We start from the raw sequence: 23156 nt of genomic DNA, 5'->3' as shown, positions 1-23156 counted from the left end.
GTTGATAATAGCAGAGAGCAACGGGAACAACAACATGGTGAAGGTCATAGGTCCTACGACGAGAAGATCTGAAGATCAAAGAAAAGAAAAACTGCAGCCCTATTAGCTGCAGCACAACACTCCGTACAGTTCACACGAAGATGATGCAGCTCGGTGAACTACGAAGAAACTAGGCAGGCAAGGTTGGCGTCACCGAGGATCGCCTAATGAACCACCTGTCACGCGTCATCGTACAGCACCGGGGCCCGCCACCGTGCCTTTGACTTCACAGTAATATACAACCGAGGCAACTCCACAAACACGCCGGAGAAGAGCCGACTACCACGACCAATGCCACTGCACCCCTCCGATATTGCTCACCACGGTCATCGTTGCCCCAAAAGCCACCGTGCATGTCCATCCATAGGAGGTAAATGGGTTCAAGACGACACCATAAAGAGGGGAGCGATGTTGAAGATGACGCCACCGCCCGACCCTGCAATAGGATCATGGCTTTCACCCAAAGAACTTGATCTGGGAGTAGAGGTTGTGAAGATTCCAGAGGACGCCTCCAAAGAGGATACCGACGCCCACGGGCGCCGTCACCGCCGGCCGGAAGCACCGGCCAGGCTTTCACCCGAGGCAGCCACTCCCACGCAGCCGGTTGAGGCCGACCCGTACCTCCACTGGACTGCGTACCCCCACACAGTGAGCACGCCAACGATGTGCAGGGCCACCGGCTAGCCTACCTGACGACGGGTCTGTAGAAACCAGAGCGGGTCCTGCACCCTGCATCCAACCATGATTGCAGCCTCCCTGCCGTACCCCTCCCGTGCTGCCAGCCCAACCTGCCAGATCCAGATCCCCCGCCAGAAACCACGCGCATACGCCTAGCGACCAGCCAGGCGGCCGAACCGCAGTGCCGCGCCCACCACAGCGACCAACATTGTCCTGCCGATCTGCCACCGCTACCCGCGCCCGTGAACCGGCCACGATCACCACATGCCACGCCACACGCCAGATCTTCACGACATGGAGCCCTCCCGCTCAGCACGACTCCTACACGCCAGATCTACGCGTCCTGGAGCCCCGCAGGCCCGCGCCTAAGTGTGCGGCCTCGACGGCCAGCAGAGCAGCTCGAGGTCCCCCCCCCCCCCCCATCCCACTGACCCGCGCCAGCGAGCCCCGGATGGAGGAGTGAAAGGGCCCCACTACCATCGAGCCGTGCGGGCTTCGCCCGGCAACCTCCGCCAGCGGCGGCAAGGGAAGGAGGGGAGAGTGGGTTGAGTGCTGGTGGCTGCGGCTATGGTTTGCTCCTGAGCTGCCCGAGGGAGCGACATAGGAGCCGTTTGCTTGCCCTTAAAGCAACTCTATTGAAAGGCTGAACTCAACATTTTTGGTTTAAGGTTTCGTTATGAACTAAAGACCATAACGCCTGATCTACCAGCGCATGCACCCAGAACATGGGCTTTTGTTTCTTGGTCGGACGCGGCAGCAGTATATATGAGCATATGGCTATAAGCCAAATGAATTCAGATTGTTTCTCACCCGGCCCAAATGCACCACGTTCCACAAAAATGCAAGAAAAAAAAATTACTCCATCCGTCCTAAAATGTAAGACCATTTTTGACACTATGATATATTTGGGATGGGGGGAGTAGTTCACTAGAGCCAAAGGCGCAGTACATACAAGTTAGGTAAAAAAAATCTCTGGTCAATTGCAAGAGAGATACGGCTGGTCGAACTCCAATGAGAAGATGAGAAGATGATTCGCGTGACTCCATTGCAGTGCGCACCGGATGACAATATGGAGTAGGAGATCTGCATGCCGAGAGTGTCCCCTTCTTGGTCGATGCCACCTGAGCGAGCTTTTGATGTGCATGTACATGTTTCGCCTTCGTGTCTCGTCTTTTTACGTTAAAGAAAATTATAAAGCACACATAACAAAAATAGCAACAGTTTCAGATTTGTATGAAAATTGAAAGGGATGGGATTTTCCAAAGGTCGCCCTTTTTGTTGGGGTGAAATACCGGTAAGTCCGGTTATGGACCAACAAAAAAAAACTAATACAGGGATGTACATTGTATTTTGTGAGTCATACACATACATGTATACAAAGTACATCCTATAAATTTTTGTAAGTCCTCTTAGCGGTATAACGTGACGCATGGAATACCAAAATTATTTGGTACTCTGTCCTACTTACCGGGCTGCTAGCTAGCTAGTAGAACACTTTCATGGTTTCTAGGTAACATGACAGGTCGATCTCCAACAACGAGGAGCCCTTCTTTTGCGCACGCATCTCATTCGTGTCCAAATCAAGAACTACGAACATTTGGCAGCTGACACTGTGACATACCTCCAGCAGCACCACGTTGCCGCTCCTCTTTCCGGAGCCTGTGAAATGAAGGGCTGCATTTCCATGGCCGTAAGGGATGCCTGGGCACATTGATCTTAGTTTGTTCTCAATGTCAATCACATTTTCTAGCAACCAACAACCACCTGGTTGGACTGTAGGGAGGTCTAGCCACAGTGATATCTTGAACCCCTCGATGGAAAGCAGTTTCAGTAGGGTGGCATCCGGTGATGTTGCCAAGTGGAGCTGGCTCCCTTTGCGGTTGGTTGGCGGGAGATTCACCCATCCCGACGCCCCCGTGCGCACATCATATGTGAGTATTTGGTTACTGTAGTTGAGAAGCCAGTGGATAATGCCACCATGGAGGACGGCGGGGGCACTGCACTTATTGATGTACCACAATGGAAAGTCCAGGTTGCTTGGATGAGAGGTTACAGTTCCCCAGGCTCTAGAGGAGGATGTGATGACATGTACTTTGATGCTCGGCTCGTTTAGATCGAAGAAGAGCAGCATGAAGGAGCAGCTAATGCCGTCAGCGGCGGTCAGCAACACATACAGCCAGTTGTTCGGGGTATGGGGTCTCATACACGGTTTCGATAGGAAGGTGTGGTGGTCAGTTATGGGGTCGTACACGCAGAGCTCGGAGGAGCACTCGGACTTGGATGGCATGTCGATGTGTAGTAGGTGGCGGAGGACGACAAGGCCGCTGCGGGACGTCACTGGATAGTACCAGTAAAGGAGGTCGGCGTTGCGGCGTGACATGTGGGGCGAGAGGTAGTAGTGGCAAAAGGACATGATGGTGGGTGTGATTGGGTTGACCAGTGTTGAACATATGTTTTCTCCATGTATATTGTATAGCCCGGCCCACCTTCTAGTCATTGTATAGTTGAGGATGTGGCCCATTTTGTATTTCATATATACGTACGCTATGCACCGATCAATACATCGTGAAGCATTGCCAAACCTCGTTTCCAACATGGTATCAGACCTACGATCATAACTCTAACCCTTGCCGCCGCCGCCGCCGCTGCGATCTACACGCCGCCGCCACCGCCATCGCGATCTACTCGCCGCCGCCACCACCCGCCGCCGTGCCGCCGCCCACGCTTCCGCCCGCATCCCGGCGCGCCGCCACCCCTTTGCTGCGCCGCCTCCCATTACTAGGAAAATGCTTATAGATAGAAGTTTATCAGTAGCGTTTGTTTATGACCCCACGCTACTAGTAGTTAGTAGTAGCGCTGGCTATAGACAGCGCTATTTGTCATGGATTTGTCACGGCAGATGTCCTAGTGTGAGGACTTAGTCGTGGAGCCATCGCAACGAGATTAGCTTAAAGGGGTTAAACCGGACAAAGGACACGGGGAGTTTATACTGGTTCGGCCCCTTGCGGTGAAGGTAAAAGCCTACGATCCAGTTGTGGTGGAATTGATGGGGTCTCGATGATCAGGGAGCGAATCCGCTTTACCTGGCTCTCGAGTTGTTGTTTCTTGTCCCTAAACCGCCGTCGAGTTGTCCCTTTATATACACAGGTTGACGCCCGGTGGTTTACAGAATCCCGACGCCGGCTCATACACATGTCCGGCTCGGTTTCTACCTTCTCCTACCTTACAACACAAGTTACATATTACATGGCGGTTTATGTCTACGGGCCCTAACCCGCCATTGGGCCTTGGGCCCTTAAGTCTCTGTAGTAAAGCGCCATACTCCTTGTCTTCATGGGCTTCAATGCGGATGACTCCTTATGAGTATAACCCGGCCCCTCCTGGGCGGTTTATACTCAATAGTTATATCCCCAACATTAGGCCCCAGATTGATTTGAACCTGTTCATGTCAATCTTCAGCATTTAAGAAAATTTCTTCTTGAACATCTTCATGTAAACCGCCATGTCGTCATATTCCTGTGAATCTGGTAAACCGCCATGACGTCATCTTCCAAGATTATAATAAACCGCCATGACGTCACCTGCTTATGAAAACCGTATATACTTCCCTTTTATTAATAAACCTCAGAAAATCGAGGCAACAGTTCCCATTTTTTGGGCTCCTAGATTCCCGCGCCTGTCGTTTATCCTTTCGTCTTATAAATAGGGCCAAGGGTCCCTTTCCTTTTCCCCTTGCCTCTTCGTCTTTCTTCCACCTCGCGTCGCCTCAGAGCTCGAGCACCGCCGCCGCCGTTGACCTTCGCCTCTGCTCCAACAACGACCGCTGCATCAACCTGATTTGTCCAGAGAAACGCGGCGCCTCTCCGCTACTCCCTCAATCTCAGTAAGTTTTCTTCTTCTTCGCCTCAGATCTATGTAAGTGCATCTAGTGCCCCTTAGTGATTTTGGTGTATTGAAAACTTATAGGTTAAGTGACTAATGTGTTTATGAGTGTACACAGGTCTATAAGTCTATGAGGAGTTTGATATTTACAGAGAAAGTCGACCCCTAAAAATGAAGTTCTTCGACTGAAGACTTTGGATTTCTGAAGACTTTGAAAGTGAAGAAATTGGTGTGACCTTGAAGACTTGGTATTTGTTTGAGGAACATGAAGCGTGAAGACTTTTATTTTCGTAGTTTCATTTTCTCTTTCTTGAGTCATAGGAGACACCGTACTGTTAAAGGGGGTCGAGGAAATACTAAGGAAAAATTTCCATGTGATTCTCAACTCAAAATCCTACACCTATCAATCCCTTCGAGTGATGCCATTGGAAATCTCATACAGTTCAGTCATATTCTTAAGTGACAGAGACGAAGTTCTTCTGGTCTCTGAGGAATTTGTTCTGACTGAGGAGTTAGGAATTCGCCAGTGCGGATTGCCTACACAGTGAGGAACATGATAGCCCTGAGGAATTTGATACTCAAATTTCCGACCGTTGCTGTGCTATGCGCCAGCTGTCCCAAAATATCTACCCACCTAACGGTCATATCATTGAAGGGCATTTATGTCTTATCTTGACGGGCTGCTCCCTAGGCTATAAATAGCCGCCCCCTACAACCACTAGCTGGTTGGCTGCTCCGAGATAAACTGACACTTGTCATTTGAGAGCATCCCATCCTCCGAGGACTTTGAGCGAAAATCATCAAGTGACGAAAACCCAAACCCAAACACCTACAAACCCAAAGTGATTGAACATGCTGATTACAAGTCACTTGATCCCGCTGATATCCTCGAAAGGCTAAACACTCATGAGTTCCAGCTTGCTGAAAAGAGAGATCTATATGGTTCGAGCTATGGCAAATCACGTGCACTGAAGGCCAAGGCAGTTTCTGAGTCTGAGGATGAAGACTCTGACAGCAGCCTTGGTGACCCTGAAGAACTGAGCCATGATCTAGCACTGCTCGTGAAGAAATTCCAGAAGTTCTCGAGACGTGGTCGCTTTGGAAGACCCTCAAGGAGCAATGATTCCTCATCCAGTGACTACAAGAAGAGGCTTTGTCACAAATGCAAGAAACCAGGACACTACATTCAAGATTGTCCTCAGTGGGAAAAGGAATCAAAGAAGAAGAAATACAAAGATTACAGTTCTGATGATGCGAAGAAAAAGAAGAAATCCTCAAAATCTTCATCATCAAAATCCTCAAAGTCTTCATCTCACAAGAAGAGCAGCTCCAAGAAGGCTCAGGCATTCATTGGCAAGGAAATGGACTCTGAGGCTGAATCTGAAGAAAATGAGGAAGAGGAGGCATCTGAGGATTCCGAATCCTGTGTGTCGAGCCTGGCCCTCGCTACTGCATTCGTCAGCAAGTCTATCTTCAACACTGAAGAAAATGACCTCACCAACAAGGCTGATGAAGGCAATGATGACTACGCTCCCACCTATTGCTTCATGGCAAAGGGTGCCAACGTACTCAAATATACCTCCTCTGAATCAAGTGAGAATGAGTCTGATGAAAACCTTAAGCCCAGCTATTCTAAACTTGCTAAGATTTCTATGAAACAACAAAGGGCCCTTGAAAAGGTTCAAAACATGCTAGACAAAAGTGATGATATGTTGGGTGAAGAAATGGATCGCACTAAAACCTTGACTGAAAATCGTCAGAGACTTCAGACTAGGTTTGACAACCTTCAAGGTCATCATAACACTCTCTCGTCTGATCATGAGAAGCTTTCTTATGAATTTCTTCAAAGAAAGCAAGATCTTGAAAAAGCTAAGAGTGAGTTATGAAGATCTTCAGAAGGAGCGCGATTCATTACTTGCTCAACAAATCAGCGCTGCTCGGGAAGAATTTGTTCCTCCATGTTTGTAATGCATTGAACGTGAATCTGCTAATTCTTCACCTGAATGTTCAAATGCTTCTAATGCTACAAATTCTTCAACTGTTTCTGCTATCACTAATTCCTCATCTGAGGACATTGCTAGTATCACTAACGATGCAGGGCTGAAGGAATTGTACATGACAGGCATGTACAAAAGCCTCAAAGGGCGTCAGACTCTTTGTGATGTGCTTAAAAAGCAGATCCTCAACAGGAACCCTAGGAAAGAGGGTATTGCCTTTGAGAGGAAACTCAATGCTGATGGTACATATTGGAAGCCTGAGCAGTACCCCAAAACCTCATGGGTTGCTGCAAAGGGACCTCCAGTTGATCCATCTAATTTATCTGGCTTTACATGTGAATCTTCTCATTCTTCTGATGAGTCATTTGACTCCAACTATAAAGTGTTCAAAAATTAGAATGGTGAAGTATTTGCTAGATATGTTGGCACTAACTACAGGAACGGTTCTCCTATGAAGAAAATCTGGGTTCCCAAAAGGTGCCTTGAAAGTCTTCAGGTGAATGTCCTCATGACACCACCTGTGAAGAATAGGAACCCCAGATCAAATTCTTCATATGAACCAAATTCTTCATATGGATCCAAGTCCTCATACGGACCAAATTCCTCACATGGATCAAATTCCTCAAAAGGATCAAAGTCCTCATATGAACATCATCGTGCTAACAACTCTGTTTCGCAGGGAAGCGCCAAGGGATATGAATATGAGCATTATTCTTCTAATCATTATGTTCATAATCCTCGAAAAATTTCTCTGCTTATTCATATGCTTACCCTAACTTCTCTTATGTGAAACAAAATGGATTGGCTTCTATGCCACCTTTCTCGTATGGAGCTCGCAGAGTGATGAACTCTTTGCCACCCCTTCAGATGTGGGTGGTGAAGAAAAAGAACTAATCTCTTCTGCAGGGTTAGGTCTCCAGACATGCTTAAACGTCTGAAGAATTTACTGGAGACCTGAAGAGTGCCTGAAAGGACGCAGGCTAATCATGAAGAAATGAACATTCATTTCTCACGTCCTCATACTGTTTTAACTGTTGCATTGCTTGATGAAATTCGTCTGATGAATTGTGATGTCATATTCTTCACTGATGAAGTATATGAAGTTTGTAAGCTACACTAATTCATCTGCAGGATGATCATCCTAAAGCCACTGAATGGGTCCTCGATAGTGGATGTACAAATCACACGACTGTTGAAAAGAATCTATTGATGGATGCTCCCTTATCACCATCGCATCTGAATCATATCATCTTCGCTCACATGGACAAAGTCATGCTTGTCGATTCCTTAGGATACAATCTTATGTCTGTCTCAATGCTTTGTTATCTTGATATGGTAGTTGTCTTTGGCAAGTATCGTTGTGTTCTGGTTATGGAAGCTGACAATTCCATAGTCTTCGAAGGCTTTAGGAGAGGAGACTTGTATATTGTTGATTTCTCTACAGGACCGCAACCAGCCGTGTGCCTACTTGCAAAAGCTTCAGAAGGGTGGCTATGGCATCGACGACTTGGTCATGCAGGCATGAGGAATTTGCACACGCTTGCAAAGAAGAAGCATGTCATTGGCATTGAGAATGTCAAATTCCTCAAGGATCACCTGTGTGGAGCTTGTGAAGCTGGAAAGATGACCAAGGCTAAGCATCCAGCAAAGACTATCATGACCACTACTCGACCATTCGAATTGCTTCACATGGACCTCTTTGGTCCTAATCATTACTCAGCTGTCACAAATGACGCATCTCTCTATGGCCTTGTTATTGTTGATGATTACTCTCGTTACACATGGGTACACATTGTTACTTACAAACATGAAGTGCAGGAAGTCTTCAAACGATTTTCCTCAAGGGCTTCAACCAACTTTGGTGTGAAGATCAAGCACATCAGAAGTGACAATGGAACTGAGTTCAAGAATTTTGGTCTTGATGACTATCTTGATGAACTTGGTATTACTCATGAGTTATCTGCTCCTTATACTCCTCAGCAGAATGGCGTCGTGGAGCGCAAGAACGGAACTCTTGTTGAGATGGCTCGCACTATGCTTGATGAGTACAAGACGCCTCGTCACTTCTGGATTGAGGCAATTTATACTGCGTGCCACATCATCAACAGGGTATATCTTCACAAATTCTTCAAGAATACTGCCTATGAACTCCTCACTGACAAGAAACCCAATGTGAGTTATTTCAAAGTCTTCGGTGCTAAATGTTGGATTAGAGATCCTCATCACAATGCTAAATTTGCACCGAAGGCACATGAAGGTTTTATGCTTGGTTACGGAAAGGACTCGCACACCTACAGAGTCTTCAACAACGTTCTTCACAAGGTTGTTGAAACTGTAGATGTGCGGTTCGATGAAAATAATGGCTCGCAAAGAGAGCACCTACCCTCTGTGATAGATGAACCAGCACCTGAGGAAACTATCAAGTTCAAGGCTACTAAGGATGTCATTCCTACCGAAGAATCTGCTGAATAATTCATTCCAGAACGTGAAGAACGTCGAGCAAGTGCACCTGAAGAAAATGCTGAGGAAAATGGTGCTGAAGAAAATGCTGATCAAATTCCTCGACGACAACCAACTCATCCTCGCGTTGCAAAAGAAGTGCAAGTTGAAAAGATCATCGATGACATTGAAGCACCAAGTCCTCTCACACGCTCAAAAGCTTCACATTTATCTAACTTTTGTGGGCACTATGCTTTTGTCTCTATCACAGAGCCCACTAAGGTAGATGAAGCATTTCTGGAGCCTGATTGGATTCAGGCCATGCAAGAAGAATTGCATCAGTTTGAGCTCAACAACGTCTGGGAACTGGTTACATGTCCAGATCCTCGCAAACACAATATCATTGGCACAAAGTGGATCTACCACAACAAGCAAGATGAAAATGGCCTTGTGGTGAGGAATAAGGCACGGCTAGTAGCTCAAGGCTACACACAGGTTGAAGGAATTGATTTCGATGAAACTTTTGCACCTGTTGCTAGACTTGAAGCTATTCGCATATTACTTGCTTATGCTAACCATCATGATATCACTTTATATCAAATGGATGTGAAAAGTGCATTCCTCAATGGTAAGCTTGAGGAAGAAGTATATGTTGCTCAACCCCCAGGTTTTAAAGATCCAAAGAATCCTGACAAAGTCTTCAGACCAAATAAGGCCCTCTATGGCCGCAAGCAGGCCCCTCGGGCGTGGTATGATACTTTGAAGGAATTCCTCATGAAGAAAGGCTTCAAACCCGGTTCACTCGACCCTAATCTTTTCACTAAATCATATGATGATGATTGTTTGTGTGCCAAATATATGTTGATGATATTATCTTTGGCTGTACTGACCAACGTTATAGTGATGAATTTGCCTATATGATGAGTGAAGAATATCAAATGTCTATGATGGGAGAGTTGAAATTCTTCCTAGGTCTTCAAATTCGTCAACAGCGAAATGGCATATTCATATCTCAGGAGAAATACCTCAAGGATGTACTGAGGAAATTCGGCTTGCAAGATTGCAAAGGCGTCAAAATTCCAATGCCCACAAATGGCCATCTGTGCCCTGATGAAAATGGTATTGACTTCGATCAAAAGTTATACCGCTCCATGATTGGTTCTTTATTGTATTTATGTGCATCTAGGCCAGATATTATGCTTAGTGTTTGCATGTGTGCCAGATTTCAAGCTACACCGAAGGAATCACACCATAAGGCTGTGAAGCATATTCTTCGATATCTAGCTCACACACCAACACTAGGATTATGGTACCCCAACGGCTCGGTTTTTGATCTCATTGGATATTCTGACTCTGACTATGCTGGTGATCGTGTGGATCGCAAGTCAACATCTGGTACATGTCATTTCCTTGGACGATCTTTGGTCTGTTGGTCCTCGAAGAAACAGAACTGCGTATCACTGTCTACTGCTGAAGCTGAGTACATTGCTGCTGGCTCTTGCTGTGCTCAATTGCTGTGGATGAAGCAAACTCTCAAGGACTACGGCGTCAACATGAAGAATGTGCCTCTCTTTTGTGACAATGAGAGTGCCATCAAGATTGCTCACAACCCAGTTCAGCACTCGAAGACAAAGCACATTCAGATTCGTCATCATTTTCTTCGTGATCATGTGTTGAAGGGCGACATTTCTATTGAGCATGTGAAGACTGAAGAACAGCTAGCCGAGATCTTCACAAAGCCCTTGGATGAGAAGAGATTTAGCAAGTTGCGGTGTGAGCTAAATATCTTAGAATCTTCGAATATTCTTTGAAAAGGACACTCATCCTAACACTTATGCAAAATTGATGACTTAGATGTGCAACACATGAAGAAACATTTTTCTTCAATCAATGAAGAATAACACTCTAAGTGTGAAGAAATTAATGAAGAATTTGATTCTCAGAACCCTACGACAATTGTACGCGGTGTCTGAAATCATCATTCCTATACGGTGGGTCACGCCACCACCAAAAGTTGAAAATCTTCAATTTGAGTTTTTCCTCAGTTTTGAAATTCCTCAGTTGTTCATTTTCTTCAACTTTGCAAAATCTTCACTGTTTCCGTCGTTTTTCTTCATTGGCTATATATATATATATATATATATATATATATATATATATATGATTTTATGTCCTCTGCTGCATTCACTTATGGCTAATTCTTCAAGTTGGTTTTTCTGCTAAGTGAATGTGATCGGACCCTTCCCCCTCTATGCTATACTCAACCCAATCTATTCACAAATTCTTCATATGCGTTCTATTTGAAACTCGTTCAAAATCTTCACTGTGTCCTTGTCAGCTGAAGAATTTGCGAACGGAACTTTCAACTGATCTTATCCAAATTTTCGGCTTTGCCGCTCAAACCGTTCCGCACCCCACGATATACTTATCTATTCACCCACGATCTCCACTTCTCAGTACGTGGGTGACACATGTCAAGCGAATGAGAAGGGTCAGGGGCACGTTCGTCCAATTTCTTCGGGCGAACGGTTTTTCACCGTGGCTATAAATACCCCCTCTCCCCTTCCTCACTTCTTTAACTCCGCTCGACCTCTCTCCAGCTCAAGCTTCTCAAACCCTAGCGCCGCCGCTATTTCATCGTCGCCGGTGAGGAAGAGTTTGACTGCCTCGACCTCATCGCCGCCGTACTCGCGCCGGTCGCGGAAATCTTCACTTCGCCGCCGCCGTAGCCGTCTTCCTCCGCCGAGTTAGGGCGTGGAAGATCTGCACAGACGAACTTCTCATCTCTACCTCACAGTTCATCGTGTTCTTCGTCCAGGGTAATAAAAAGATACTTTTACTTCCCTCTTTGATTCAAATGATTCCTACAAAATCTTGAAAGGTGTTTATTCCTCAAATTTTTCACACACTGAACACCTCACATGTCATCTGTTCTTGATTCGTTTCTCTAAGCATCATTTTTCTTCAAGATTCCTCACTTGTGTGGATCTTCGATCTATGCAACTCTGGAACCTAAGACAAAGAACGCTTAGTGAAATTCTTCAAGACTCAACTGGTCAAATTCCTCAAACTTGTTCTTTTTGAAAAACCTTCTGAGAACGCATATGACCTCTCCAAATTCCTCGCAACCATACTCTGTTCCAGGTACTCATGTCCGCTGCTGAATCACTAGGTTCTCATCAACTTAACTCATTTGCAGCGTTCCTCGAAGAAAAGTTGCATACTTCTTCAGAGAGTTCAATTGTTCAAATTCCCCAACTAAAGAAAATGGCAGATGGAAAGAAGCCACAGAAAGGAGGAAAGAGGCCTGAAATCAATACTGCCTTTGAAATCCCTGAGGACATTTATGCTGGGTACTGCACACCCCCTGAGGAAGATAAAAATCAGCGCAAGGTGCGCATTCGGAGGATAGAAAGGAGATGGGCAAAAGAGTGGAGGGAGTACAGGTATGTGACTCCAAAATATATGAAGAAATTTGCTGTTACTCCTCCATGCTCAAGATCACCATTGGCACCTGGCCAAGAGGCAGATCCCACTAGAATCAAGTGCGGTGAGGATTTTCCTGAAGAATGGGCCAAGCGCCAGGCCAAGTTGGCCAAACATGCAAAAGATGCAGTGAAGAAATTCAACGAAGACTCTACTGCTGCTGCTCCTGAGGCCTCTGTAAGGCCGAAGAAATCCATGGCAAAGAAGCCTGCGCACAAGCCAAGTGTCTCTTCTTCAATGCCCTCACGGCCAATTTCCTCAGCTAAGCCCTCACGGCCAATTCCTCAAGCCGCTCCTGCTCCTCCAAAGTCCTCAGTTGCTCCGCCCAAATCCTCAGCACCTGTGCATCTCGCCACGTGCCAAAGGACTACAGGCATCTCCATTGCCTCAGGAGCTTCAGCTAGTTCCTCAGCTGCACCAAATTCTTCAACAGGACCATCTCTGCTGAAGAGAAAGACCACTGCTGGACGGGGCTCTCACCCAAGTCCTCACAAGAGGCAGGTCGCCTTCCAAGTGCCGTCTGAAGAAGACGAAGCTGATGATGAAGAACTTGCTAAAATCATCAGAGATAGGCAAGTCAGGGCCGCTAGAGCCAAGAGCACAGATGTGCCACTGCTTTTGGATCCAAAGTTGATCCTCGACTACATTGACCTCTGGCACAAGGACCCAAACACTCCTATGCCCGACTTCAAGCTGACTCCTGGTCATATGCTGACTGTCTTCATCCAAGAAGAGAAATGGAAATTTGAGAAGGCCAGGCAGCTCAAGAAAGCACAGTACAGGAAGGAGAAATTCCTGAAGAACAACGTTGTCTCTATGACAACTGATGAACTTGTGATGATCCAATCTGAAATCAAAGTCCTCAGCGATGATTTCAATGCTTACTATGCTGATTGGAAAGGAGCCAAGGTCAGGTTTGTCAAACTGACTAAGATGTTCACCTCAAATGTTGCAGCCCCATCGCAACAAGAAATTCCTCAAGCTGAAGCATCTGCTCAGCCAACTGGAGAACATGCCAGCACCGCTGATGACAATCAGGCTACTGAAGAAAATGTGAGTTCCAGGGCTGATGACTGCATTCCAGCCGCTGAAGAAATTGCCAGGGCACCCACTAGTGGTGCGCCTAAAATAAAATGAAGATGTCAGGGCAACTGCATCAGTTGTGCCTGAAGAAAATCAACCACATTCCTCTGCTCCTCCTGCGCCTACTCCAACTCCAATCCTTCCATCTGCATCAGATGTGAAGAAGACCAAGGCTGCAGAGCGTGCAACAGTGAAGAAAAGGAAAGCATCAGCTCCTTCAGATTCTTCAGCACCGAAGAAGATGAAGAAATTGACAAGCTCATTTGCTCATCCAATTGTTGTTGTTCCAGTTTCCTCCATGCCATCAAAGGAAATCATCCCTTTTGATGAAGAATATGTGATCCCTAGCGGATCTGATGAAGAAAATCCTTCTGCTGCTACGTCAGAGCAGATGGATGAAGAAATTGAAGTGGATAAAATCCCTTCAACCCCCACAGTTTCCTCGCCTATGCCTCAGTTTACTGCTGAAGAGGCTGGCGTTGAAGAAATTGAAGAAGAAGATGTGGACATTGGCTGTACCACACCAGTAATGAATGATGACTTTTAGGAAAGTCAACACCCCAATTCTCCACTCTTCACTCCACTGCAGCAAATTCCTCAGTCCCCAGCCACTACAGTTCAAATGGGATCTGATGAAGCTCATGAAGACATTCCAGCCGCTAGTGCTGAAGAAAATGAGAATGAAGAATTGAAGAACCAGGCTGCCACTGAAGAGGAACCAGAAATTCCTCAGCCTGACGAACCTAAGATTGCGATTCCCGAGGTCATCATGCAACTGACTGACACTCCACTGCCCAAGCCAAAGGATCCATTCTCAAGGAAGCAAAAATTCAAGGTTGATGATTTCTTTGGCGAGCATGTATTCTTCACTGATTACAACCCTTACGACTCTACTCGCATAAGGAAGAGGCGTTTCTGGACTGCCAGCCAGGCAAATTTCTATTCCTCAGTGTTGTTCAACAAAAACAAAGTCTTCGATCATGAGCACATTCCTCACGTGGATATGGAATCTGTGCCATGCTTCGGGCCAGTCCTCAGTGTTCTCTACGACGCTGGACTGTTAAATTTCTGCACTGATAGATGTGATTGGAATGAAGAGCTAATTCTTCAATTTTATGCAACTCTGCACATCACCGGCAACTCTGAAGATGTGAATTCATGGGTGCTGGACTGGATGTCTGAAAACACTCACTACAAAGCACCAGCTACTGAATTGCTTCGTGCTTTGCCTCTCAGTCCGCCCCTTGAAGGTGCTTGTTGCATCTACAATGAACCTGAGCTTACCGATCACAATATGCAAGTGCTGATGAAGCCTTTGAAGCCAGGTCAGGCCCCAAGAACAAAGTTCCTTGTGAATGAATTGTTGTATGTGCCTCGGACTGTCTATCGCATTCTGACGAAGACATTGAGTCCTATCAAGGGCCACGTCTCGAATGAAGAAGAAGTAGTTGGCATCTTGAAGAATCTGCTTTTCAATATCATTCATGGCGTTCCCGTCAACTTCCATGATTTCTTGATGAGGACTCTGGCCAATGTCGCAATGTCACCATTTGAATTGAAGCCTTATGCACCATGGATTATGAGATTCATCAGAACAAGGTCTTCACTCAACTACAAAGCTGATACACTGAACCATTGCAGCTACTTGCCCCCGATTGAAGTCCTCAAACGGACATTTTCCTCAGCTGATGAAAAGGGCAAGGCTACGGCTGTAATTGATGAAGGCATTCGTCCATTGGATGGTCAATTTCGCAAGGCTGCATCCTACTCCACCAATGATGACTCTGCCACCAACGCACCCAAGCAAAATCCTCAAGGCACAGCACCCAGGGTGATGACTGACCGGGAGCTTCTCCTCAATCTTCACCAGAAGGTTGATCGCAATCATAAATGGGTCAAGCGTCAGTTTGGTTCAATTCTTCACAACATGACTGCTACCCATAATGCAGTGAAGAAAAAGCATTACTACCTTCACGAAACCCTCAACCGCACCTGGGTTGTTCTGTCGCACATATATGGTGAAGAAGATCTGAAGAAAATGGGTCTCAAGGAAGATCTTGACTGGGCTGCACCTCCTCCGAAGAAGTACAAGAAGGTCAAGGTTCCTTCCTTGGTGGCCAGCTCCTATTCTTCATCACGTGACACTGATGAACATGAAGACTTGGACGACACTTCGGCAGGCCCTACATCAACAAACGACCCCAACAACGCTGGCGCTCCTTCATCACCTTTATATTCTTCAGGGGCGTTAGTCCTCATTTTCGACCCTTTTGGTCATTTGATGACAAAGGGGGAGAAATTTGAGTTAGTCTTCAAGCGGGTCTATCTTATATCGGCGCTTTTTTCTAAAGTTACAACTCTCGTTCTTCTGATGACTTTGTTGGATCGAGTTGTAAACTTAAACTTTATGGTGGCCTGATACTTTTGCTGTTTCTTCTGCATGCTTATTGCTCGTTAATGTTGTTGCACGGATGCTGAATTACATCAGTCACCATATTTCATCATGCATTTCAAATTCTTCATATATTATGTCAAATGCGTGTATGAATTACAAGATATAGGGGGAGATCTCCATGATTCAACTCTTCAAGTGTGCATTGCTTCAAAAGCAAATTCCTCACTATGCACATCTTCAGGGGGAGTTCTTCTATATCTTGCAATCAAATTCCTCAATATCAGTATTTACACTTCATATGTTTATCCCCGTTGAAAACTTAACCTACATTGTCATCAATCACCAAAAAGGGGGAGATTGTAAGTGCATCTAGTGCCCCTTAGTGATTTTTGTGTATTGAAGACTTATAGGTTAAGGGACTAATGTGTTTATGAGTGTACACAGGTCTATAAGTCTATGATGAGTTTGATATTTACAGAGAAAGTCGACCCCTAAAAATGAAGTTCTTCGACTGAAGACTTTGGATTTCTGAAGACTTTCTGAAGACTTTGAAAGGGAAGAAATTGGTGTGACCTTGAAGACATGGTATTCGTTTGAGGAACATGAAGCGTGAAGTCTTTTATTTTCGTAGTTTCATTTTCTGTTTCTTGAGTCATAGGAAACACCACTGTTAAAGGGGGTCGAGGAAATACTAAGGAAAAATTTCCATGTGATGCTCAACTCAAAATCCTACACCTACCAATCCCTTCGAGTGAAGACATTAGAAATCTCATACAGTTCAGTCATATTCTTAAGTGACAGAGACGAAGTTCTTCTGGTCTCTGGGGAATTTGTTCTGACTGAGGAGTTAGGAATTCGCCAGTGCGGATTGCCTACACAGTGAGGAACATGATAGCCCTGAGGAATTTGATACTCAAATTTCCGACTGTTGCTGTGCTATGCGCCAGCTGTCCCAAAATATCTACCCACCTAATGGTCATATCATTGAAGGGCATTTATGTCTTATCATGATGGGCTATTCCCTAGGCTATAAATAGCCGCCCCCCTACAACCACTAGCTGGTTGGCTGCTCCGAGAGAAACTGACACTTGTCATTTGAGAGCATCCCATCCTCCGAGGACTTTGAGCGAAAATCATCAAGTGACGAAAACCCAAACCCAAACACCTACAAACCCAAAGTGATTGAACATCACTGAAGAGATTGATCCTGCGTGGATCCGACGCTTGTTACCTTTGAAGACTGTGCTTCTTCCAGATGGTTAGGCGTCATGGTCTAGAGCATCCAAGAGGAAATTGTGGATCGCCGAGTGACCGAGTTTGTGAAGGTTTGGAAGTCACCTGAAGACTTACCACGAGTGATTGGACGAGGTCTGTGTGACCTGAGTTCAAAGAGAATACGGTGAGGACTGTGTGTCCTCAGATTTTAAATACCTAGCCGCTCCAACCAGACGTACAACTGAGACAACAGTTGGAACTGGTCTACCAAATCATTGTCTTCACCAAGCCTACTGGTTCTATTTCCTCAACTCTTTCATTTCCTCATTACTGTGTTGTGCACTTGTTCATATCTGTGTTTGAAGACATTGACTGAAGACTTTCTCAATTTCCTCAGGTCAATTTCTTCACTTTGTTTGTCTTCATCCTGTGTTATCCTGTGTTTACGCTTTCTGTACTCTGTGCTTGCTGTCATTTCATCATGATGACTATGCTTGTGTTCTGCTATGCATACTTTTGAGTACTTACTCCGCTGCAAGTAGTTCTTCGCTAAGGAATTTCCTCACTAGCAAATTCCTCATTGAAGAATTCATAAAAATCGCCTATTCACCCCCCTCTAGTCGATATAACGCACTTTCAATCTACCATTAGGGTTTCATTGTTCCTCGGTGTTCTTCAATGTTCGTCGATGTTTATTGCTGCACCTTGCGGCCACATGAGAACTTGATAACACTTGATATTCCTTCTGTGCTGCCGTAGCTATAATCCATCCCATAGCATCTCTTTTTCAGTAAAAAGATCCCATCTGGTTTGTAACTGTTCCGCTGTCCCCATTTAAGGCTTTGGAATTTTCTCCTTTTTAGAACTGCGGTAGATCGAAAATTATAATACCAACCTGTGAAACCTGTTTGTGCAATACTTAGGAATTTTTTCAGATCTGTAACTTCCACACCATTGTAGGCGGTTTAACCTTTAAAAAATGACAACCCGCCAGGTACCATTAGCCCTCTTTTAAACCGCCAATTTGCCTTTAATGTCAGAATCCGGTTTAACATGTACACATGCTTTAATATCTTCTTCTTCCGTCCTTGCACCGGTTTATTCGCGTTAGTCATGAATCCTAAACCGGCATAAATCCTCTTTTCCAGCTTGCCGTTGACATGGCCAAACAGTTCTATGCTTGCAATTGGGTCCCTTCCCGGGTTACGGAAGCACAACTGGACGGGTGTGTTGCAACTGATGCTTTAGGAAGTAAAGAAACCATCCACTGGCGGGTCCCCGGTCCAGAAAATCCTCCTGAGCCCAAGGATGGAGAGGTTATTGTGTTTGCTGATCATCTGAGTCGAGGGTTTAGCCCTCCCGGATCCAAATTCTTCCGTGACGTGCTTGCTAGCTTCCAGGTCTGCCCTCAAGATATTGGACCAAATTCTGTGTCCAATATTTGCAACTGGCAAGTATTTTGTGAGGTTTATCTGCAAGAAGAACCCACTGTTGAGCTATTCCGGGACTTCTTTTACTTAAACCGCCGTACTGAATTTACGGACGGACCCAACACTGAACTTGGCGGCGTTTCAATTCAGAAGAGAAAGGATGTTGACTTCCCTCACGCCAAACATCATAGTCACCCCAAGGACTAGAATCAGACTTGGTTTTACTGCCAAAACACAAATCCGGACGATGAAAATCCTCTGCCGGGTTATCATCCTCACCGGCTTAGCAAAACTCATCCAGTTCCTCAACGACTGACTGCCAAGGAACGATCAGAATATGCCCCTCAGCTATCAAAACTCAGAGCTTTTGTTGCAAACGGACTGACAGGCGTTGATTTTGTTCGATGCTGGGTTTCTTGGAGCGTTCTGCCTTTAAGCCGGCGCCCCGATTTAATGTGTGAATACACAGGGGATCTGAATGACCCTCAGCGTCACATTGACATCCAGCTCACTGATGATGAAGTCACCAAAGCTATCAAGAAAATGCTTGATGAACCGGTGGCTGTATGCAGCAGAGTAGGGCTTAGTCCCTTCTATGCTTCCAACAAACCGCCAGCCGTAAGAATTACCTCATTTTTCTCTTAATCCATCCCTTGTTAAACATTCTTTTATAACTTGTTGTCTGTCTATGCAGAGTGACGACTCGTTCTGGAAGAAGAAATCGTAGGATAAACCGGTGAGAGCGCCTCGCATCAAGACCAAAGCTACAAAGAAACCTGTGAAAAGGAAAACCGCCGAGTCCTCTGTCCTGGCAAACGAAGAGGAACTTGATGATCTGGAATCAGAGGTAGAACTTGACTCTCTTGGTTCTTTTTTCATACACCTCATTGACAATGATTATTATCAGGATGATGCGGTGGCTAGCCGGGCTGACGAGGTAGAGGTAATCATTCTTTCTTCTGATTCAAATCCCGTGCCAATACCAAAAATCCGTCGAGCAGTCCGGAGAGTAAAATTTTCATGCCCTCTTGCTTATTTGGATCCGCACTTTCTTTTGAAGACACAACAGCATGAAACTCGCCGCACAACTCGGCATAGCGGCCAAGTGGTGACCTCCTCCGGTTTACCGAACTCTCCGGTTCGCAAACGCCGCCAAGAGGTTTCTTATACTCCTGACATACTTTGCCCTAAAGCAGGTTGCTTCCGATATCCTCTTAATCCGTCCGACTCAAATTATCAGGGAACCTCCCGTTCATCATCCGGTGAGTCATCGGCCACGCAACTTCCTCCCCTCAAAACTGTTCCTGGGTAAGCATATTGCACTTAACCTTTTATGCCTTGTATTATTTTTTATTATACTGATTTTTGTGCCTGTTCCTTCCAGTGCCAAAGCCAGACTTAGCAAGAAAGCCAAGTTGAATAAACCGACTGATGATAATCCGGTCACTGAACCGGAGAAGATCCCCGAGACTGAAGATCCAAATGCTGATGCCATCCTTGATGATCCGGTAAGGACACTTTTGTTGAACCGGTAGAGATAAAGCCGACGAGCCAGCCTGCTGATCCACCAAGCCCATTTACTAATCCACCAAGCCCAGCAAAAACATCTGATAAACCGCCAAGCCCAGCCAAAATTTCTGATGACGATGTTGTTTTACTGGCACTGGTTTCACCTCCCCTGGCCATCCTGTCGCTTTGTCAAAGCATACTACCAAAGAAGAATTTTCTGCTATGGACAAGGGCAAGTGGAAAACTGATTTATCAATCTATGCCCACCTCAACGCCCAAGACCTTCATTCTGGTTTTTTAAACCGCTTGTACACAAGCCGCGACTATGAAGCCGGTTTAGTGGGCCTGATGAAGGAACGGTATGAGGTTAATATCACTCCCTCTTGCATAAGTATTCTTTCCTTATAACTGGCTTGGACTATCAATTCCAGTAGCCCCCAAGGGCCTGTTCATAATATTGATGTGAACCGGGTCTTGTAATAGAATCGATGTTTTAATTTTGCTGGTATAGCCCCCATGTACCGGTTTATACCTTTAGGATGAACCGGTACATCTTCTGTCATACTGCTTCCAAAATTTCTGATCATTGTAATCCATCTGAATACGAAAAATCCATATCCTGGTCTGGAGCAAATATGCCTTAGCCCCCAAGTGCCAAGTGGATAACTTGTTATGTGCTTGGGACTTGAAATTTCAGTTGATAAAAAGCAATCCGCATTAGCCCCCAAGGACCAAGTGTATAACTTGTTATGTGCTTGGGACTTGAAATGTCAGTTGATAAAAAGCAATCCGCATTAGCCCCCAAGTGCCAAGTGTATAACTTGTTATGTGCTTGGGACTTCAAAGATGTATTACGAACTCATTCACTGTCTCTTTCAGGCTGAGCTGACCAAAAAGGAATCTCAAATCGCCGACCTTCAGGAAAATATCATGTCCCAGCAACTAGAAACTTGTAAGGCTAAAGACGAGCTGACCGGCGCTTTAACAACCATGGAACAATTAAAGGATGGCTTTAAAGGTGAACGGGCAAAGTGGGAGACTGAAAAAGCAACTTTGCTAAAACGGGCGGAGGATGCTGAGGTAGCCCTTAGTCCGGTAGTGGAAGAACTGACCGGTTTAAAGCAGCAAATCAATGCTATGACCACTGCTGTCTTTGGTAATATATCTTCTTCAGAAGCTTTAAATAAACATCCATGAAACTGCCGGTTTACTGTTTATGTTGACCATTGCAGGTAGCCGTGTTACTCATCTTGGTTCAGACATGCGCAAAAAACTGAAGGCTGCTTATACACTGATAGAGCAATTATATTCCGACGCTCAACGGGTCATCTGCAACGCTTCACATAATAAACCGCCGCCAACTTTAATCAAGGAAACACTGGAAAAGTTATCTATGATGCCTGCCCGTATTGAGGAATTGAAGAGATCAGCTGCTAGGGCCGGTGCTCTGACTGCATTGACTCGGGCCAAGGCCTGGATATCTGACCTTGATCCGGAAGATATTGGAAATGGTTATCCAAGCCAGAAAGAGGACGGGTCAGAATTTGATAACGACGACCTCAGGGATATAACAAGAGAAATGCGTGCCCTAGCAAGCAAGTTGGCTGAGGAAACTGACTTGTCGTTTTACCAGACGATTTATGATGCCAACAACAAACGGGTTGACGCACCAACTTATGATGTGCAAAATTTTATCCCGCCAATCCGTAAGCATACTTACGCCCCTGATGTTGAACCGTCCACCCTTATAAACGATGAAGTTGTCTTCCAAGCCTTAACTGGGATTGACTGGGCAACTATTGACTTCCAGCCACTACGTGGAGAGGGGGAGGCTGAACCTGTGCAGGATGATCCACAGCCTTCAAGTCAGCCCGAGGCAGAATCATGATCTGGAGGCCGGTTTATCTTCTGCACACTGTCATTTGTGTGATAAACATATATTCTTTTGGGTCGTCAAAGCGCCTGGTAATAGGCTAGTTTAAACACTTGGTCTGCTATGCCATCGTGCATATTCACCTTGCCTGATACTATTAATCCATCATGATAATACTATGTCTCCTTATGACCCTTAGCAGCTTTATACAATCCTGTTTCTGCATATAATAAACTTAAAATTGTCCTGGCGGTTTATCGCCGGACGGGTCATAACACCCAATATAAAGCCAGGGTTTATAACCTAGGCTGTGTTTTCAAGAATAATTAAATATGAAATACATCATAACTGTGACACTGAATCACTTTGTTGTTGTATCAACTTTATTGTAGTGAGGGTGATAACCCAAATCTTGAGTGCTGATAACTCCCACCACGCTTTGCTGGTTTATAATAAGGCCATACCGTGTTATAATAAACACTGGATGATCATACTGGCGACTTATAGTTAGCACCAAACCAGTTCAGCAAACGCCGGTTTGTCATGTACTGACAACTTATAGTTGAAAGTCAAGCCGGGTCAATCGACATCGGATTTGTACCTGGCAACTCAAAAGCCAGACTAGTTTAGCAAGTACCGGTTTAAATAGAAACCGCATCGAAGAGAAAGAATTGCAAACAAAATATGCAAAAAGAGGAGAGGCTTTTCATGGGCTGCCAGGCCACTGAGTTAAACCATTTTACAAAGCCTTTTAAGATGGACCTCACATTACAATCGTCGTTTTAACTTTGACAAGTTCAGGGTCTGTATCAGATTGACTTGTCAAACGTTCGGCGGGTCATACCAGGATTACCTGGATGGAGTGACTTACTTGATGAAGACAGGTTAACCCCGGGTTTTAGGTGAATACACCTGGCTTCCAAGCTTGGCTTTTATACCCTATTGCAAGGTGTAGATTCTTTGTTCTTGTAGAAGCAAAGATCCCCCAAGCAACATTTTGAGCTGTGCTCAGTGGACGCCTATGTTTGAGTTATGCTTTGCAATAAACTCTCTTTGGCTCCTCATGATGTTGGGTCTTAAGCCCCCAAGCTTATGTTTGAGCTATGCTCTTTTTTTGCAGCTTTATAAGC

Source organism: Aegilops tauschii, chromosome 7 (assembly GCF_002575655.3).
Source record: "Aegilops tauschii subsp. strangulata cultivar AL8/78 chromosome 7, Aet v6.0, whole genome shotgun sequence".
Taxonomy (NCBI): domain Eukaryota; kingdom Viridiplantae; phylum Streptophyta; class Magnoliopsida; order Poales; family Poaceae; genus Aegilops; species Aegilops tauschii.
The sequence above is the reverse complement of the archived record's forward strand: the minus strand, read 5'-3'. Positions refer to the sequence as shown.